Consider the following 21,092-nt stretch of genomic DNA (forward strand, 5'->3'; position numbering starts at 1 on the left):
TACTATTAAACAGTGTTTATTTCAGGTATCTTCTGCTTCTTTGGAATGATTGTGAAGAAATGCAAAATGTATGTTGAACAGACAGGCATATTGGAATTAATCAGCTTTCTTTCCCTCAGAAGGTACAAGGAAAGTACGTTATAAATTATTATCTACTACGGTAGTCTTTTAGGTTGAATACTTTAAGTTGGAAAAAGGAGGCCTTTCCAACCCTCTAACCCAAGAAAGTTTGCTCATTTGCATTTTGACTCAAAAATACATTTTGAACAGATGAAGAAATTGTAAAATATTTTAAATACACTATTTTATAGTTTAAAAATTATGAATATACATTCTCTGAGAATTCAGATGTGCATAGGATGATTTTTTTCATTAGGAAGAGGTCCTAAGCAGTGATCTTCCTCCAAGTTTATGTAACTATTTTCCTGTGTGTGTGTGTGTGTGTGTGTGTGTGTGTGTGTGTCCTTTTAGCACTTGTAAGGTTTCATTTTCACATTTAATATTTGGTCCTTGGAAATATTTCCAGGTAGTCAGGCAGTGGTCATAATGGTTTATATTGAATAAACCATCATTTTTCCAAAGGTATAAAACCCTACCCAATTCCCAGAATAATTTCTTAAATGTAAGTTTTTCAGGACAGTTTATTCTGTTCCATTAGTATCTATAGTTCTCGTACCAATATCATGCACTATTATACTTCAGGTAACTTCAAAATAAACTTTTGTATCTAATAGGGGAACTCTGTGTCAGAATGACCTAGAAAGTTTTGAAAAGTTCTGATTCCTAGGCACACACCAGACTTACTGAATCAGTAGGACTCTCAAGAAATGAGTCCAAGATGCATATTTTTGGAAGCCTCCCCTGATGTTTCTGATGTGTAGCCGGTTAATGTAGAGCTACATCCTGATGTTTAATGGCTGTATAATAGTCCATGATATGTGTATGCATGTTATTGCTATTATCCTGATATATATAAACCCTGGGTCGAAGGACCAATAACTACCAAGGCTCCATTAATCAGAAGTCAGTCCTGCAGTCAGCACTGGGCTGCCTGCCTGATTGGGCCTAAACCAGGAGTCGGACATCTCCCAAGGGGTCCCCAATTGGAGAGGGTGCAGGCAGGGCTGAGGGAACCCCCCCTCTGTGCATGAATTTCATGCACCAGGCCAATAGTAAACAATATTGTAACAGACATTCTTGATTCATAGACACTTTTCCTACTATTTATTTGGAATAAATTTCTAAAAATAAAAAATTTTAAAATATGTTTTTATTGATTTCAGAGAGAAGAAGAAAGAGGGAGAGAGAGAGAAACATAAATGATGAGAGAGAAACATTGATTGGCTGCCTCCTGCACGCCCCCTACTGGGGATAGAGCCCACAACCTGAGCATGTGCCCAGATGTGGAATCAAACTGGCGACCTCCTGGTGCATGGGACAATGCTCAACCAACTGAGCAACAATGGCTAGGCTCTAAAAATAAATTTCCTGAGCCAAAGGGCATTCATATTTTTATGCATTTTGATGCCTAATGCCTACTGACCCTCTAGAATAGAACTGTTTAACATTACCTCTATTATTGTATGAGGGCATCCTTCCTAATTCTGGGCATTATATTAATACTAGAGGCCCGTTGCGGAAAGATTCCTGCAAGAATAGGGCTTCTTCGGGCCTATTCTTGCAAGAATAGGGCTTTCTGCAGTGGCTCCACTCCCACTCCGCTGCCGAGGCTCTGCTCCTGTCTCCACTGCCTCTGCTCCCTCCCTTCTCCACTGCTTTGCTCCCTTCTGCAGCACTTGGCTTCCTTCTATGCTATCTTCAGTCTTTGCTCCATGCCTGTGTATGCAAATTAACCACCATCTTTGTTGGGTTAATTTGCATACTTCCTCTGATTGGCTGGTGGGCGTAACAGAGTGACACCAATTTGCATGTTTCTCTTTTATTAGTGTAGATTTGCCAATTGTATATGTCTCTGTGAGAGTTGAGACTTGAGGGCATCAGGAAGAATGAGGAGGAAGAAACATATCTTCAACTCACACTGGTGTATAACTCTGGAGGAGATGCGATTTAAAACAATGATACCCATGTTGTACTGTTTTCCTGAACTGTTCCGTGTAGGGGGAAAGTACTTCTGGAGATTATTGAGGCCTAGAGGTTATTATCCTGGACTGGGGTGGGGCTGAGAGAGGAGATAATATATGTGAGAAATAGAATTTTCTGTAAACTTGAGGACATCAGATGGTTGTTCTAAAATGGAAGATGTCATCTAGGAGAAAACACAAGTGAGAGTTTGGAGTGGAGTTGGTAGGTAGGAAAGAGAAAGTATTTTCTAAAAATTTCAAGAAATATCAAATAGGAGACTGGATTTCTTAAAATTGCCTAAGATGCAGGTTTGAATTATTTTATTTGTATTTTTAAAAAATATCTCAGGTATTATCCTTGTGCCATATATATTGCAAATATTTTCCTGAATGTGTTGTGTACCTTTTTAATATTTATGGTGGCTTTTCTTTTTTGACATATAAACATGTTCTTTTCTTTTATGGTTTCCACATAAATAGTTCACATTTTTTTTCAGATAAAAATTGTAATTATTTGGTTAAATTTTAGATGACACTGGAATTCTTTATTATTTATGATTAGTTTAGGTAAAATTGACATTTTTATGGTGTTTAATTTTTAAATTTGAGACATACCATTTCTACCCTTTTAATTTTTTTCAGAAAAAAATTCTTGTATTGCTTCTGTTTTCTTTATGTAGCTCCTATATATTTCTTAAGTTTTTCCTAGATATTTTATAGTTTTTGTTGTTCTATATTATAATTTCTAATGGACTAATATTGGGATATAAGGAATTTATTGAGTTTGTATATTAATTAGTAAAATATTGATTTCTTATTAGTTTTATAGTGTTCCAGTTGTTTTTCTTGGTATTTCAGCTAGGCAATCATCAGCAGTAAGTAATAATGATTTTGCCTTTTCCATTTCACAGTATTTATTCCTTGTTTTGTTATCTTCTCAGATTGTACTGACTAGCACTTCTAGAATGATTTTTAAATCATTCTAGACTCATTTTTGCCTTATATCTGATTGAAAAGAGATTGTCTTTGTAGCAGTGTTTTTCAAAGTCCCTTTTTATATCCTTTAAAAAGAGTTTAGTAGTCAAGTATGTTTTGAAACCATATATTAATATATTAAAGGCCTTCAAATATCTGTTGTAAATGCACTTGTTTAAATTTCTTTAAATATGCTTACCATTTTTAATAATTCGTTGTCCCTTCTCTTTTTTTTTAACATAATACCTATAATCTTACTCAACCAGTGCTCTACATGTTTAAGCATGCTGTAAGATGTTGACTTGAAACAATTTTTAAGACCGCTTTACATAAGTTCCTTTGATTCCTGTATTGCTAGTAATTAAATGATAAATCTTGCCAAATATATTTTTTTAGTATTTAAGATGATAAAATATATATTTTTCTTTTGATTGACATGATAAATAATACTAATAGTTTTTTTAAAAATATATTAAACTGTCTTTGAATTTTTAAAAGAAACCATTTCATGACCATTGGGTTTCATATCTTTTATATTCTTCTGTATCTTATTTGCTAATATTTTAGATATATAGTCACAAATGATATTGACCTCTAGTTTTCTTTGATATGTCAGTATCAGCATTATGCCAGATTCACAGAATGAATTCAAGTCTTTCCTACTTTCTCTATGCCCTGGACCAGTCTTATAGCACATAAATTCTCTGTTCCTCAAGTATTTGAAAGAACTTTCTGGGAATTAGTAATGGTTTGAACACATTGGGTGTGACACATATTTTGGGAGTAGTTCTCTGACAGCTCTTTCAGTGCCATTAATGGTATATACATGGTATATACAGATTTTCTCTTAGTTTTTGTGGTGGGTTGATTGCATGGATGAATCCAATTAATGCCCACCTTGTATTCATGCACTTTCCAGTGGCTTTGCAACTCTTCCCATCAAGGTGTGGATTCTCTTTCTTTGCATCTTGAATCTGGGCTGATCTTATAACTTGCTTTGGCCAATAGATTCTGATTGAAGTGACATGTGTCATTCCCTAGCTTGTGCCTCACAGGGCCTTGTGCATTCTGCCCTTACTCTTGGAACCCTGTGAATAAGCGAAAGTTAGCCTGCTGGAGAATGAGAGAGCACATGGAGGAAACCTCAGTGTCCCATCCAAGACCGTCCTAGACCAGCGTATAGCCAGTCATCTCCTAAAATCTGCAAGATCTGAGACAAGATTAGCCAAGACAAGATGAGCTGGCCAATTAACCTGCAGTTGACTGCAAACTTATGAGCAAGCCCAGCAAGACCAGAAGAAACACCCAACTAATGCAGACTCATGAACAGTAATAAGTGCTACTGTTTTAAACTTCTGGGTTTGCTATATAGCAATGTTAACCAATGCAGCTGTATTTCTTTAGAAAATCATCCTTTACAGGGAGATTTTAAAATTTATTGCGATAGTTTTATATGATATTCTCTCATGAATTTTCTGTTTTCTTCTTATCTGTAGCATTACCTCCTTTATTAATTTTAAGGTGTTTACTTGTTGCCTTATGTATGAGTGTGTGTTTTAGTTAGTTGTGTCTCTTTTATTGGTACTTTCAAATAATCCCCTCCTAAATACTTTACATATATATAAATTTATATTAAAATATATATTTCCTTCTTTTTTATTTGTGTTATTTTTATTTAATAAAAAATGTATTAAGCCTGGCTGGTGTAGCTTAGTGGTTAAGCATTGACCCATGCGCTAAGAAGTCACCAGTTGATTCCCAGTCAGGGCACATGCCCGGGTTGCCGGCTCAATCCCCAGTAGGCAGTGTGTAGGAGGCAGCCAATCAATGTTTCTCTCTCATCGATATTTCTATCTCTTTTCTCTCTCTCTCTCTCTCTCTCTCTCTCTCTCTCTCTCTCTCTCTCTCTCTCATCAATAAAAAACATTTTTAAAAATGCATTAAGCCCTAACTGGTTTAGCCCAGTGGATAGAGCATCAGCCTACAGACTGAAGGGTCCCAGGTTCCATTCTGGTCAAGGGCATGTACCTTGGTTGCGGGTACATCCCCAGTAGGAGGTGTGCAGGAGGCAGCTGATTGGTGTTTCTCTCTCATTGACGTTTCTGACTCTCTATCCCTCTCCCTTCCTCTCTGTAAAAAATCAATAAAATATATTTTTAAAAAATGCGTTAAGATTTTACTTTTACCCTCGGTTCAGCTTTGCCAGAGACTCACATTATAAGGTATAACATTGTCATTTTGTTGCATCTTGGTAGTTTTAGCCACTTTTCTTTCTTTTTTCATTAAACTTTACATAAAAATGAATTCTTAGTTTTTATTTTAATTTTTTTGGTTAATCCTTACTTGAGGATTTTTCCATTGATTTTTAGAGAGAATGGAAAGGAGGGAGTGAGGGAGAAAGAGAGAGAGAGAGAGAGAGAGAGAGAGAGAGAGAGAGAGAGAGAGAGAGAGAGACATCAATATGAGAGAGACATATTGATTGTTTGTCTCTGGAGCAGGCTTTGACGAGGGGTGGGGATTGAACCTGCAACCCAGTACGTGCCCTTGACTGGGAATCAAATCTGTGATTCTTCAGTGCTTGAGTCAACCCTCTAACGACTGAGTACACTGGTCAGGGCAAAATGAATTCTTAGTTTTTAAGTGTCTTTGACTTTTTCCACTTGTCCTTTAGTTATAAACTTCCAATTTTATGGCACTGTGGTTAGAGAATATGGTCTTTACAACTTTGAGAACTTGAGATTTTTATTTTTTGTGGCCTGGGATAGTATTACTTTCTGAAAATAAACCCCTTGACTTTCCATCAAAAGCATATTAACCTTATGGATTAGTAAAATGTGAGAATTTTTATAGGTTGGGTTTCAGTAATACTTTGAGTACTTAATATAATATTATAGAAGAGAATTATAAAACTAGAAAGGGATAATGGGAAATCAGTTCAAGAAATGCTGATGGAATTGCCAGGATAAGCAGAAAGGGAAAAGAAGGCCGGGGGAGCCTCAGTCTTGGTTGATAATGTTGCCTTAAATGTTTTAGTTTAGTTAAAGAAGAGAGCAGAACAGGTTCTTTTTTTTTTTTCTTTTCTTTCTGAAGGGGCTTTTACACAGAGAACAAAGACTCAGAATTGTATAAACCAAAAGACACCTTGAATGTTGTGCCAGTCCCCACCCCTACTCATCCCTTCATCCCTAGTCCATGGGGATATAAGGAATATAATATTTATCACTTGGGGAAAGACAGCAATTTTGCCATCAGGTATCAATAGTTATAACAGTCATGTGTGGACCTGCCTATGTTCTATCACTGAGGCTGTGCTGGGGAGAAAGCTAAGCAGTTCCCCTATTAAGTGGCTAACTGGGAAGTCATGGTTTCTCATGAGATTTCCTGGGTACGAAAAACCCCAAAACTCTTTCTAATGATATAACCAATAGTAAACAAGATACCCATGCCTAAATTCAAACTACTGCATTATATTCAAGTTACAGTCTTTCTTTAATTTTTTCTCTTTATTGATTAAGGTATTACACATATGTCCTTATCGCCCCATTGCCCCTTTTGCCCCCCAATCATGCCCTCACCCCCCTGTTGTCTGTGTCTATTGGTTAGGCTTATATGCATGCATACAAGTCCTTTGGTTGATCTCTCCCCCTTCCTCTTGCTCTCCCCTACCTTCCCTCTGAGGTTTGACTGTCTAATCCAGGGGTGGGCAAACTTTTTGACTCGAGGGCCACAATGGGTTCTTAAACTGGACTCGGAAGAAGGAGCTGCGGCCGTGTTTCCCGACGTTGCCATGTTAACACTGCTGCTGGTGAAGGAGCGGAGGGGAGAGCAAGAGAACCCTCCGCTCTTTCGGCTCCACGGGCCGGATAGAACAGCCGAACGGGCCGGATCCGGCCCGCAGGCCGTAGTTTGCCCACGGCTGGTCTAATCGATGCTTCTCTATCTCTGGATCTGTTTTTGTTCATCAGTTTATGTTGTTCATTATATTCCATAAATGAGTGAGATCATGTGATATTTATCTTTCTCTGACTGGTTTATTTCGCTCAGCATAATGCTCTCCAATTCCATCCATGCTGTTGCAAATTTGAGTTTATTTTTGTGTATGGTGTAAGTTGGTGGTCTAGTTTCATTTTTTTGCATGTATCTGTCCAATTTTCCCAACACCATTTATTGAAGATACTGTCTTGATTCCATTGTATGTTCTTGCCTCCTTTGTCAAATATTAATTGAGCATAGTGGTTTGGGTCGATTTCTGGGTTCTCTATTCTATCCCATTGATCTATATGTCTGTTCTTGTGCCAGTACCAGGCAGTTTTGAGAACAGTGGCTTTGTAATACAGCGTGATATCTGGTATTGAGATCCCACCTACTTTGTTCTTCTTTCTCAGGATTGTTGCAGCTATTTGGGGTCTTTTTTTTTTATTCCAGATGAATTTTTGGAGAGTTCATTCTAGGTCTGTGAAATATGCCATTGGTATTTTAATGGGGAGTGCATTGAATCTATAGATTGCTTTGGGTAGTATGGACATTTTAATGATGTTGATTCTACCGATCCATGAACATGGTATGTTCTTCCATTTGTTTATGTCTTCCTCTATCTCTTTTTTCAATGTCCTGTAGTTTTCTGAGTACAGGTCTTTTACATCCTTAGTTAATTTTATTCCTAAGTATCTTAATTTTTTTGGTGTGATGGTAAATGGGATTGCTTTTTTAGTCTCTCTTTCTGTAAGTTCACTATTGGTGTATAGAAATGCCATATATTTCTTGGTGTTAATTTTGTATCTTGCTACATTGCCAAATTCATTTACTAAGTCATTAATTTTTTGATGTAGTCTTTAGGGTATTCTATGTACAGTATCATGTCATCTGTGAATAAGGACAGTTTTACTTCTTTTCCAATTTAGATGCATTTTATTTCTTCTTGTCTGATTGCAATGGCTAGTACTTCCAGTACTATGTCGAACAGGAGTGGTGAGAGTGGATATCCCTGTCTTGTTCCTGTTCTTAGGGGAAATGGTTTTAGTTTTTTCTCATTGAGTAAGATGTTGGCTGTGGGTTTGTCATATAAGGCTTTTATTATGTTGAGGTATGATCCTTCTATTCCCACATTGTTGAGAGTTTTTATCAAGAAAGGGTGTTGGATTTTGTCAAATGCTTTTTCTGCATCAATTGATATGACTATGTGACTTTTATCTCTCAATTTGTTTATGAGATGTATCACGTTTATTGATTCGTGGATATTGTACCATCCTTGCATCCCCAGGATAAATTCTACTTGGTCATGGTGTATGATCTTTCTGGTGTAATGCTGGGTCCAATTTGCTAGAATTTTGTTGAGGATTTTGGCATCGATGTTCATGAGGAATATTGGCCTGTAATTCTCTTTCATTGTGCTGTCTTTATCTGGTTTTGGTATTAGGGTAATGATGGCTTCATAGAATGAGCTTGGAAGAGTTCCTTCCTCTTGAATTTTTTGGAATAGTCTGAGGAGGATAGGTTTTAGTTCTTCCTTGAATGTTTTGTAAAACTCCCCTATGAAGTGGACTGGCCCCGGGCTTTGGTTTGTTGGAAGCTTTTTGATGACAGCTTCAATTTCTTCCACAGTTATCAGCCTATTGAGATTTTTAGATTCTTCCTGATTGAGTTTTGGAAGGTTGCATTTTTCTAGGAATATGTCCATTTCCTCCAGGTTGTCTAGTTTGTTGGAATAGAGTTGTTCATAGTGTTTTTTAACATTCCTTTGTATTTCTATGGGGTCTGTTGCTATTTCACCTCTTTCATTTCTGATTTTGTTTATTTGGGTCCTTTCTCTTTGCTTCTTGGTGAGCCTGGCTAGAGGTTCATCAATCTTGTTTATCCTTTCAAAGAACCAGCTCTTGGTTTCATTGATCTTTTGTATTGTTTTTTTGTTCTCTATGTCATTTATTTCTACTCTGATTTTTATTATCTCCTTCCTTCTGTGCACTCTGGGCTTTTCTTGTTGCTCTCTAATTCTTTAAGTTGTAGAGTTAGATGATTTACTACCATTTTTTCTTGTTTTTTTGAGGTAGGCCTATAGAGCTATAAACTTCCCTCTCAGGACTGCTTTCATTGTGTCCCATAGATTTTGGATTGTTGTGTTTTCATTTTCAGGATGTTTTTAATTTCTTCTTTGATCTCTTTGGTAACCCAATCATTGTTTAATAGCATGCTATTCAGCTTCCAAGTTTTTGAATTTTTTTGATTGTTTTTATTGTACTTTATTTCTAATATTATGCTATTGTGGTTTGAGAAGATGCTTGATATGATTTCAATCTTCTTGAATTTGGAGAGACTTTGCTTGTGACCCAATATGTGGTCTATTTTAAAAATGTCCCATGTGCAATTGAAAAGAACGTATATTTCGTGGCTTTGGGGTGAAATGTTCTGAAGATGTCAATTAAGTCCATCTGATCTAGTGAGTCATTTAGGATTTCTGTTTCTTTGCTGATCTTTTGTCTAGAGGATTTGTCCAGTGATGTCAGTGGTGTATTAAAGTCCCCTACTATGATTGTATTGTCGATCTCTCCCTTGATATCTTCCAGGAGTTTTTTTTTATGTATTTGGGTGCCCCTACATTGGGTGCATATATGTTTATCAGGGTTATATCCTCTTGTTGTATTGATCCCTTTAGTATTATGAAGTGGCCTTCCTTATCTCTTGTTATGGCCTTCACTCTGAGATCTATTTTGTCAGATATATGTATTGCTACCCCAGCTTTTTTTTTCATTTCCATTTGCCTGAAAGATATTTTTCCATCCCTTCACTTTCAGTCTGTGTGAGTTCCTTGTTCTGAGGTGGGTCTCTTGTAGACAGCATGTATATGGGTCATGTCTTTTTATCCATTCAGCCACTTGATGTCTTTTGATTAGAGCATTTAGCCCATTTACATTTGAAGTTATTATTGATAGGTACTTGTTTGTATCCATTTTTATTTTTGTGTGTCTGTGTTCCTTCTTCCCTTTTTATTTCTTCTTTTTACACCAGTCCCTTTAGCATTCCTTGCATTGCTGGCTTGGTAGTGATAAACTCCCTTAGGTTTTTTTTTTTTTTTTTGTCTGTGAAGCTCCTTATTTTCCCTTCAATTTTGAATGATAGCCTTGCTGGATTGAGTATTCTTGGATTCAGTCCCTTGCTTTGCATCACTTTGTAAATTTAAAAATATGGAATGCTTCACAAATTTGCGTGTCATCCTTGTGCAGGGGCCATGCTTATCTTCTCTGTATCATTCCAGTTTTAGTATATGTGCTGCCGAAGCTAGCACTCATGTTACATTCTTGATGTATGCTGTTATGGTCCCAGTTGATATTTTTGCTGCTAGTCACATCTTTGTCAGCTAAAGACTGGATGTGAAATTTTTATCAGAAAATAAAAAAGAACTTCAGTCCTTCTCACTATCAATAATACAATTACTTTCTTTTTGTTACCACTGATATTTCAAAACACACTTTATCCAATATTTCTGGGTTTTAAAATGAAAGGTTTGGAGAAGGAAAGGGAATTAGTAATGGCTTATTAATGGCCTGTGGCAAACCATGCTTTTCAAATTGATGATTTTAAGAAGGAAAAGTGCTATGAGAGAAATAAGTATTGTGGAACAGTAAATAAATCTTCACTAGACCCTGAAATAGATGAACAGAAAGTAAAATTATTCAGGTCTCTCTCTCTCCCTCTCTCCCTCCCTCCCCCCTCTTCTCCTCTCCCTCTCCCTCTCCCTCTCCTTATTCCTCCCCCTTCCACCTCTCTCTGAGAATTAGTTCTTTGCACATTCATAGAGGAAGCCACCAGGGGGCCTCGTGGTGTGCAGGCTAGGTAATTGGAGTTGAGGTTAATATGGCTGCATCCCTTCTACCACGTGGTGGGATGCCAAGATCCTGTTCAACTGCAGATGCCACTTTCTTTCTTTCTTTTTTTCCTTGCTAAATGTCTATGAAAATGAGAGGGGGAAAAATCCAATCCACTTCAAAAAAAATTCTATATCTGAGGTAGAAAACCTGAAGTCTAAAGGGCTGAATCTAGGCCTACGGTTAATAACAGTTACATATAGGATGGCAATTCTGGAAACCCATTTTAGTTGCAGGTTCAACTTGAATAGCATTGTTAGTGTGGATAATTACAACTACCTGCCAGTGAGCAACTAGCACATTGTGAACTTTGTTGCTGGTCATATCTGTCAGGATTTGGCACAAGTTACATCACCCTGTAGAGGACCCAGTCCTCCTTGTTCCTCTGAGGATCTCTTCTAATATTTCTGTGTGCCCTCCCCCGAGTTTGTATAGGCTTTTGCTTTTAATCACCTGCTTCTCTCCAGAAAACCGCCCTGGGATTTCTGAGCCACTTTGTCTGTAAGCACAGCAGATCCCCATTCCCTGAAGGTGTGGCCCATAGCTAGTGGAAGATGGTGTGAGGTTTTGAAGGCCCAGCTCTCTTGTCTCAACCTAGGTCAACCTCTGTGGTGTCACTAGCTTCCTGGGGTAATTTAATATTTCCTGGGGTAAGCACTTCTGTGGGATCTGGATGGGGCTGGAACTATGACTAAAATTGTACCCTCACTTGACTTCTTCCTTTTCCCAGTTTCACTTCCATCACCCCCTTCATGGTTTCTCTGGGAACCATGGCCTTAATAAGTCACTTGCACGTAAATCCTCATATTAGTGTCTGCTTCAGGTAAATATGACTCAAGGCATTGCTGAGTATTTTAAGAAGAAATGGGTTTAACACAGGGAACCAGGTGCTTTCAGAATTACTGAAAGGAAGCAGGAATCAGAGGCTATAATTGAGTTTAAGGATGTACTGCCACAGTCACAATCCCAGGGAGCACAACTGCCTCTCCACAGTCAAAGCTGGTGGCCAGACAGCAGCACACCATGCCTGGCCAATATCAGGGAGACATGTGTGTTTAAGACCTTGCTTCTAGCCGGGCCCTTCCAAAATCTAGAGCAAGTGGTATCTGCTGACTCAATTCCAATTTCTTTATTCTAATTTTTATTAAATTTATTGGGGTGATATTGGTTAATAAAAGTATATAGGTTCAGGTGTATAGTTCTGTAATACATCATCTGTATATTGTATTGTGTGTGCTCACCACCCCAGTCAAGTCTCCTTCCAAAACCATTTATCCCCCCTTTGCTCTCTTCTACCTCCCACAGCTCCCCTTTCCCCGTGGTAATCACACACTGTTGTCCGTGCCTATGATTTTTTTTCCTTAATCCCTTCACCTTTTCCGCCCAGTTCCCCATCACTTCCACCCTCTGACAGCTGTCAGTCTGTTCTCTGTACATATGAGTCTATGTCTATTTTGTTTGTTAGCTTATTTTGTTCATTTAGATTCCACATATGAGTGAAATCATATGGTACTCGTCTTTCTCTGACTGGCTTATTTCATTTAGCATAATGCTCTCCAGGTCCATCCATGTTGTCACAGAAGGTAAGATTTTTCTTCTTTTTAAAGGCCAAGTATTATTCCATTGTGTAAATGTACCACTGCTTTTTTGTCTACTGATAGACATTTGGGCTGCTTCCAAATGTCTACTGATGGACATTTGGGCCGCTTCCAAATCTTGGTTATTGTAAATAACAGTGCAATGAGCATAGGGGTGCATATATTATTTTGAACTAATGTTTTGGGTTTCTTTGGATATATTTCCATAACTAGAATTGCTGGATCAAATGGGAGCTCCATTTTTAACTTTTTGAGGAACCTCCAACTGCTCCCCACGGTGGCTGCACTAATCTGCATTCCCACCAACAGTGCAGGAGGGTTCCCTTTTCTTCACATCTACCCCAGCACGTGTTGTTTGTTGATTTATTGATGGTAACCATTCTGACAGGAGTGAGGCAATATCTCATTGTGGTTTTAATTTGCATTTCTCTGATGATTAGTGGTATTGAGCATCTTTTCATATGTATATAGGCATCTGTATACCTTCTTTGGAGAAGTATCTGTTCAGATCCTTTGCCCACTTTTTAATTAGATTGTTTTGCGGGTTTTTTTGGTGTTGAGTTTTGTAAATTCTTTATAAATTTTACATGTTAACCCCTTATCAGATGTAGCATTGGTGAATATGTTCTCCCATTCAAAAGGTTGTCTTTTTATTTTGTTGATGGTTTCTTTGGCTGTGCAAAAGCATTTTTAGTTTGATGTAGTCCCATTTGTTTATTTTTTCTTTTGTTTCCCTTGCCTGAGGAGATATGTCAGAAATAAATATTGCTATAAGAAATGTCCAATATTTTACTGCCTATGTTTTTTTCTAGTATTTTTATGGTTTCAAGTATAACAATCTAAGCCTTTAATCCATTTTGAGTTTATTCTTGTATATAGTATAAAAGGTGGTCTAGTTTCATTTTTTGAATGTATCTGTCCAACTTTCCAGATACCATTTATTGAATAGACTATCTTTACCTTATTGTATGTTTTTGTCTCATTTTGTCAAATATTAATTGACCATAAAGGCATGAGTTTATTTCTGGCCTCTCTATTCTGTTCCACTAATCTAAATGTCAGGTTTTATGCCAGTACTATGCAGTTTTGTTTACTATGGCCTTATAATATAGTTTAATATGAGTTAGTATGATTTCTCCAACTTTGTTCTTCTTTCTCAAGATTGTTGTGACTATTTGGGTTTTTTTGTGATCCTATATACATTTTTGAAATATTCGCTCTAGTTATGTGAAATATGCCATTGGTATCTTGATAGGACTTGCATTAAATCTATAAATTGCTTTGGGTAGTATGGACATTTTAATGATGTTAATTCTTTATATCTATGAACATGGTATATGCTTCCACTTATTTGCATCTTCTTCAGTTTCTTCCTGCAGTGTCTTATGATTTTCTGAGTACAGGTCTTTTATATCCTTGGTTAAATTTATTCCTAGAAATAAGGGACAGTTTAGCTTTACTCACAAGTTTTGTCACTCTATGATTATGTAGGTACACCCAGCACAGAAATCTACATACAATGCCATTAAGAGGTTCTTAATTCACACTTACTGAGGAGCATGTAAAATAACTGAACCCACACTTAGAAGATATCTCATTTCAATGAACTACACATGTTTACTTGGAATGTGTTTCTTATAGGCTTCCTATTCTGCTGCACTAAGGAGCTGGTGACAAGTCTTTGCACAAAGGCCAAGGAAGGAGTCTCTATGCTGATCTAGTCAAAGTTTCTCTTCAGGTTCCATGATGCTCTTGTTCTCTTATGGTTGATTGTGCTAGGATATCTTTTTTTTGCTTCAGTTTCTCCTGCTGCAAATATTATTTTGAGTTTATGCACTTTTTCAAAGTCTCTAGTCTACTCATTAGTCCTAGGAATAGCTCAGTGACACAAAAGTTCATAACAAACCCTTTCTCCTTTATTCATTCAGCAAATTTGAAAAAAAAGCTACTACGTGACAGACCTCATGACAAGGTAACAGAAAGCAAGACCAACACAGTATCTAAGCTCTCCTCTGGGAGCCAGAGTCTAATGAGGAGCACAGATATTGGACGTGCATGTGCGCATGTGTATGTGTGCGCGTGGGCACATGTATGCAAATGGAACTATAGGGAGTGAATTACAGAGTTCTCTGCAATACACAGACGTACCATAGCCAGACTTAAATACCAGGGAATTGAGGGAGTTACATGTAAGGAAACATTTTCCAACCATTTTTACTATGACCTACACTAAGAAATAGAATTTAGAGTACAATACAACATACGTACACATACAAAATCAAAACATATATTTAATAAAACAACATTTATTTTTCTCTTTTATTTTTTTATACGTTGTTTTCTTTGCTGGTAAATGCCTACTAGATTAGGAACTAAGAGTAACAGACACATATTCCAAAACACAATGCACAAAGTCCTGGAATGAATGCATGTTAATTCATTGTTCTCACCCTTCTGTTGTGCTTATGATCTATTTGCAAATACCTTTTGGGTGCCTTCCTGTTTTGCCAAGATCAGAAAGCAAAAACTACATTTCCCAAGCTTCCTTATAGCTGAGCTTTTACATTTGAAATAGGTTATGCAAGTTAGCTGCAGTATCATCATTAGAAAGTTGGAATTGTAGGGGATTTTAACACCCCATTTATATCAATGGATGATCTTCCAGACAGAAACAGTGGCTTTAAATGACACACTGGATCAGATAAATTTCATTGATATCTTCAAAGCATTTTGCCCCAAAGTGAAAAAAATATACATTCTTTTCAAGTACACATGGAACATTTTCTAGGACTATATGTTAGGACACAGAACAAGTCTCAATAAATTTAAGAAGATTGAAATCATATCAAGCATCTTTTCTGACCATGATGGTATAAAACTAGAAATCAGTCAGTCACAAGAAAAAAACCTGAAAAACACACAAAGACATAGTGGCTAAATAACATGTTACGAAACGAATAAGTTAACAATGAGATCAAGGAAGAAATCAAAAGTTACCTTGAAACAAGTGAAAATGAGAGCACAACAATCTAAAACCTAAGTGACACAGCGAACACAGTCCTAAGAGGGAAATTCATTACAGGCTACCTCAAGAAACAAGAAAAATCTCAAATAAACAATCTAACTTTCCACTTAGAGGGACTTGGAAAAGAAAAACAAACAAAGCCCAAAGTGGGTAGAAGAAAGGAAGTAATAAAGATCAGAGCAGAAATAAACAAGATAGAGTTTAAAAGAATACAAAAGATCAATGAAACTAACAGCTGATTCTTTGGAAACATAAAAAGACTGACAAACCTTTAACCAGACTCATGAAGAAAAAAAGAGAGGTCCCAAATAAATAAAATCAGAAATGAATGAGGAGAAGTAACAATTGACAACAAAAAGTACATAGAATTTTAAGAAAATATAACAAACAACTATATGCCAACAAATTGGACAATCTGGACAAAATGGATAAATTCCTAGAAGCGTACAATCATCCAAAACTGAATCAGGAAGAATTAGAAAACCTGAATAAGCCAACAACAATGATGAAATTGAAGCAGTAATAAAAAAAACTCCCAGCAAACAAAAGCCCTGATCTGGATGGCTTCACAGGGGAGTTTTATCAAACATTTAAAGAAGAACTAACACCTCTCTTTCTCAAACTTTTCCAAAAACCCAAGAGGAAGGAACACATCCAAGATTTGTTTACAAGACCAGCATTATCCTAAATCCAAAATCAGACAAAGACATTACAAAGAAAAAGAATTACAGGCCAATATCTCTGATGAAGTAGATGCTAAAATCCTCTACAAAATATTAGCAAATTTGATCCAGCAATCCTATATAATAAAGAAGGAATATGCAAATTGATCATCATGCCCTCGCCCAAAGATGGCCGCCCCCATGTGGTCACAAGATGTCCACTCCCATGTGGTCACAAGATGGCCAGCACAAGATGGCCGGCAAGGGGAGGGCAGTTGGGGGCAAGTAGGCCTGCAGGGGAGGGCAGTTGGTACATTTATACCATGAAATAACTATGCAGCTGTAAAAAAGAAGGCTCTCTTACCCTTTGAAACAGCATGGAGCGACCTGGAGAATATTAGGCCAAGAGGAATGAACCAGTCAGAGAAAGACAAGCATCACGATGTGGAATCTAGTGAACAAGGTAAACTGATGAACATAATAGACCCAGAGACATAGATGTATGGAATAGGCTGACGAATCGCTGAGGGAAGGTGGGTGGGGATTGCTGGGAAGAGATTAACCAATGAACTTATATGCATATATGCATAACCCATGGGAACAGACAATAGTAAGGTGGTGGCAGGTACGGGGTAGAGGGTAGTCAATGGAGAGAAAAGGGGACATCTGTAATACTTTCACCAATAAAGATGGATTAAAAAATAAAATAAATGAATAAAGCTGGCATATATTAAATGGTTCTTATGTAGCAGGGACTGGGCTAAGAACATTATGTCATATAATTCTTACAACAACTCTGCAAAGTTTTAACTGCATTTTATAGATCAGAAAAGTCAGACTCAGAGAGAGTAACTATCTTGCTCAAGGTGGTAGAGCAAGTGTGGAATCAAACCCAGATCTGTCTCACTCCTAAGCCCAGGCTCTTAACCACCCTGGCAAGGCAAGTGGTGACTAATTGTCTAATCCTCCCCCCTTGCCCTTAATTATTGCTTTCTGCTTCTTTGTGGCCTGAGCTTTATTTCAGTTTTTCCTGTGGTTGATGGTCTATGTTCATATACCATAATTGCAAAAAACCTATGTGGATGGCCAAGAAAAACTTCCCCTTCAGATTGCAATTGCTTGGAAACATTTGCCTTATTCCCTAAGCTCTCATTTATGGCTGGAATGCATAAGTATTCCTCGTTAGTCTGCTTGTTCATTTATTTTAAAAATTGTTTAGTACTTGCTATGTATCACACAGAATTCTAGACATTGGGAATATTAACCAAGTCCCTTCTCATTAGAGGAGATAAACAATTCAATTTATATTTGACATATATAATATGAAAAGTGGAAATAAGTACAATAATAACATGATAATGGGAGATAGTGACAGCTGCATATGTATGTGAGTGTGTAACTTATTTTCTCTAGGGTGGTTAGCAAAAACTTTTATGATAGGATGACATTTGAGCAAGGACATAAAAATAAGAGAGAGAGAGAGTCCTGTGGGAATGCGGGGTAGCAGTTTTCAGGTTGACGACCAGCAGGTGTAAAGGCTCTGAAGTAGAAGTGCACTTGGCTTCTTTGAGAAACAGCAAGGAGTCCCATGTATGTGAAATAAAGTGAGTGAGGGGAAAATGGTAAAGAGAAGGGCAAGAAGCTACAGGGCCTTATAGGCTCTGTTAAGGACTTACCTTTATTCAAAGTGAGACATTACAGAGCACTTATCAAAGGAGTTATATGATCTGATTTACTTTTTATAAAGTTTATTTATTATTTTAAATCCCCATCTGAGGATATTTTCCTATTGATTTTTAGAGAGAGTGGAAGAGAGAGGGAAAGACAGAGAAATATCGATATGAGAGAAACACATGGATTGGTTGCCTCCTGCATGTGACCCATCCAGGGCCCAGGACAGGGAGGAGCCTGCAACCGAGATACACGCCCTTAACCTTAATCCAACCTGGGACCCTTCGGTCTGTAGGCTGATGCTCTATCCACTGAGCCAAACTGGCTAGGGCTGCTTTACTTTTTAGAAGGATGACTCCAGTTGCTGGATGAAGGCTATAATAAAGGGAACAAACATGGAAGCCAGACCAAAGAGGAGGCTATGGCAGCCCACTCGGTGTGATATGGATTGGATTAGCATGGTGATGGTGGATCTGGAGAAAAGAGGTGGGATCCTGGATATAGTGTGAAGATAAGTCTAACGGCTGTAGAGCTCAGGTGAGTAGACAGAACTGGAGATATTTAAGGGCAGTTGTCACATAGAGCTGGGACTGAATGAGACGTCTGAAGGGGGAATGTAGATAGAGGGTAGCAGAGGTCCTAGAGTTGGACACTGGGACACCACAACGATTACAGTTTGTAGAGGTGAAGTGTAGCCAGCCAAAACAGCTGAGAAGGAGTGAACGGTGATGGACCAGGAAAACCAAAAAGTGTGGCGTCTTGGCCAGAGCCGAGTGAAGAAAGTGTTTCAGAAAGGAGTGAGAGGTCAACTACGTCAAATACTGCTAGAGACTGAACAGGACGGGTTGGATGACTGAGGATTAACCAATAGATTTGACGCTGTTGAAAATGTTGACACTTTTGGTAAGAGCTGTTTAGGGGAGTGGTGGCATTTAATAAATGAAAAAAGAAGTCCTGGAAATAGCAGGTAGAGGTCGCTCTTTCTTGAAGTTTTGCAGAAAAGTGGGCTGGAGAAGGATATTGATAAATGTTTAAATTTGGTTTTTAATGATAGAAGAAATGACAGCATGCCTGTTTGTTAATAGGAATGATCCAGCAGAGAGAAGTTAGCCTTAGGTATAAGAGTTGGTTTGTCCACCTTTGAAATGGGAGGGAAGGCAATGTCCATGATCATAAATGCAGGTAAATGATAGTGGAGGGGGCATGTAGATTTACCCTTTGGATAGCTTTTATTTTCTCAGTAAAATAATAACCAAGGTGAGCAAAAAAGACTTAAGGAGGAGGGAAAGCATAGCAGGTTTGAAAAGAGAGGAGACAGTATGGGAATTGAACTGAACAGGAAAATGTAGGAGTTCCAGGCAGTATAGAGGGCCCATGAACTCAAACTAAGACAAGTCAATATAATGGTGTGATTTTCTCCACTTATACTCAGCTGCTTGGGTGCTGGCCTGGGAGAATAGATGAAGAGTTGGATTTGCCAGGATTGTGGTTAGTCAGGCAAGCACAGAAAAGTTTTCTAGGCAGAGAACTTACAGAGGGACCAAAGGGGAAGGGAATTGGGTGAATGTGAGAGTGTAGAATAGTAATTTTTCATGGTGTCTAAGCTGGGTAAGAAGGAAATAAGTCAGCAGGAGTGATGGACAGTAAATTGGTGACGTGGTTAGTAAGTTGGATGTCCTGGTGGTGTCAAAGAACTAGCAGAATTGAGGTTCTAAAGAGAGGCAGCAGGAGATATGGGAATGTGGTGGTCAGAGTATAGAATGCTCGACACTTAGATTATAAAATGACCCAATTATTGGTAATGGTTCATACTTGTCTAAATTGCAATCTGGTGGTTCTTGAACAATGGCCCATAATGTGGGAAGTAGTCAGGCATTCCTTGGCTGAAGATAACCTACTATTTGATTATTAAAACTGTTATTTTATAAAATATTATATTAGTAAAAATAATATGTTAAAAGAGCATGAATATAATATGATTGTATTACTGAGTCTTTTTTTCAAAAAGAATTTTTATTAAAATAATTTAAAAATATGAGGACTTCCTTTGGGCCCAAGAATTCTATATTTAAGATAATTAGAGATGTATACTCAACAATAAAGAATTAAAAGAAAAGAGAAGTAGAATAGCTATATCAATATCCATCAAAACAGATTTCAAGAGAAATAAAGTTACTATGGAAAAAATAGACATTTTATAATGTTAAAAAGTTAATGTAAGTAAGAAGATATGTTATAAATATGCATGTATCTAACAAGTGTTCTAAAACAGATGAAGCAAAAATGGACAGAAATAAAGGGAGAAACAGACAACTCAACATTAGTTAGAGTTGTCTCAATAATTGCTAAAACAAAGACAGAAAATCAGCAATTACATAGCTCAGAGAAACAATATCAACCAACATAAATTAACTGACATCTACAGAATACTCCAAAAAATATAAAAATAAATAAAAATAACTAATCCCATATATTGATTAACTATGCAGTATTATGGCCCTGGCTGGTGTGGCTCAGTTAGTTGAGCTTCATCTCATGAACCAAAGAGTCGCAGGTTTGATTCCCTGTCAGGGCTCATGCCTAGGTTGTGAGTTCAATTACAGGTTGGGGTACGTTCAGGAGGCAACTGATTGATGTTTCTCTCTCACATCGATGTTTCACTCTCTCTTCCTCTCTCTTTCTCAAATCAATAAAAAACTTTAAAAAATATATATATATATACAGTATGATGGAATATTTATACAATGGAATATTTTACAGACATTAAAATACTATATGGAAAAATATATTTTTGGTGTGGGATATATTTACCACACATTACTAAGAGAAAATCAGTAGGTATATTATGAGAATTTTGGTAAACAACATAGGTCTAGTTGCATAAAAAATACTGGACAGAAATATGGCAGTGATTGATGGCATTATAGAAGATATATTTTTCCTCTTTGTGAAAGAGTTTGTCTCTGATTTTCAAGGTTTTTAATTGAGCATGTACTACTCTTGAAAGTAGAAGCTAAAACAAACAATAGTTGCTATTTTAAAAATTCTACCTTTGTAGTACCTATATCTGTTAACAATTATGGCCCATTTATAATTTGGTTCTTTCCTTAAGCTTGAACAGAACACCCCCTTACTTAGATTAGGGTTCCTAGGCTCATCGGTAGCTAAACTTTACATTCTTAGGTCAGTTATTCAACTTGTGTTTCACTTGAGAGATTTTT

At 37.2% G+C, this 21,092-nt stretch overlaps 1 non-coding gene across 1 annotated transcript; it reads right to left on the reverse strand.

Moving 5' to 3' along the window:
- Window positions 1-10,228: 10,228 nt before the first annotated feature.
- Window positions 10,229-10,335, reverse strand: LOC132223515 (U6 spliceosomal RNA). The gene has a single exon (XR_009450485.1). It is a non-coding gene; the product is annotated as a U6 spliceosomal RNA (small nuclear RNA).
- Window positions 10,336-21,092: the final 10,757 nt, after the last annotated feature.

The sequence above is a fragment of the Myotis daubentonii genome, chromosome 1 (assembly GCF_963259705.1).
Source record: "Myotis daubentonii chromosome 1, mMyoDau2.1, whole genome shotgun sequence".
NCBI lineage: Eukaryota > Metazoa > Chordata > Mammalia > Chiroptera > Vespertilionidae > Myotis > Myotis daubentonii.